Source organism: Coptis chinensis, chromosome 3 (assembly GCF_015680905.1).
Source record: "Coptis chinensis isolate HL-2020 chromosome 3, ASM1568090v1, whole genome shotgun sequence".
NCBI lineage: Eukaryota > Viridiplantae > Streptophyta > Magnoliopsida > Ranunculales > Ranunculaceae > Coptis > Coptis chinensis.
This window is the reverse complement of record NC_141458.1, coordinates 76,255,823-76,256,574: the sequence shown is the minus strand read 5'-3', so window position 1 is coordinate 76,256,574 and position 752 is coordinate 76,255,823. Positions and strand designations below refer to the sequence as shown.

Genomic DNA, 752 nt, shown 5'->3' with positions numbered 1-752 from the left:
GAGAGAAAACACTTGATACCACAAGACCTGACCCAACTCCACCGTCCCAATTCTCAAAGACATCAACTGTTGTCACACTTAATCGGTATATTTCATTAACATTATTAGTAAGATGGGCTCAAGAAAATTCATATCAATCTGCAGGTAATATATATAATACTATATACTACAAACAGTAAAATGAAATAATGGTAATTCATTCCTTACCCCTTAGCCCTTGCCTAACGAGAGAGCTGATAAAGTTGCACTGCCTCATTTGAGGCAGGATATACAAGAAGCAGATAGTTACGTGGCTGAACCATCCATGAACATCTCATAACCAACCCCGAGTAAACACACATGACTGCAGTCATATTGCCAAGGATTATTTCAGGAGGCTTTTGCATGTCCACCAACCTAGCAACAATAAATCCCCAATTGGCAATAGGTCCCAAAAAAAAAAAAGTTGTTTTGGGACCTACAGGACTGTTCAAGAATGACTTGAAAGCCAACATTTACAACTGTTCTTGAGATTGGAAACCAGAGAGATAGAGAGAGAGATTTGTGATTGGTCATTGGTTGGTTCTTTTTTTTTCTTCGTCTATTTGTTTTAAACCTAGAACTTTCCCTCTCCCCCTTCTTTCTCGTGCATCTTTTTTTTTAAAAGAAAAAAAATCCCCCAATACAAGGAAAGAGGTTCAGTGGTTATAATCCCCTATCCCTCTATCTACTCACGTTTTTCTCTTTCACTATTTATCCTCCTTTTTTTTTCC

General features: G+C 37.8%; 1 pseudogene; it reads right to left on the bottom strand.

Annotated features, from left to right (window-relative positions):
• Nucleotides 1-203: 203 nt before the first annotated feature.
• On the bottom strand, nt 204-494 carry LOC147510858 (mitochondrial pyruvate carrier 1 pseudogene; annotated as a pseudogene).
• Between the last annotated feature and the right edge of the window lie 258 nt (nt 495-752).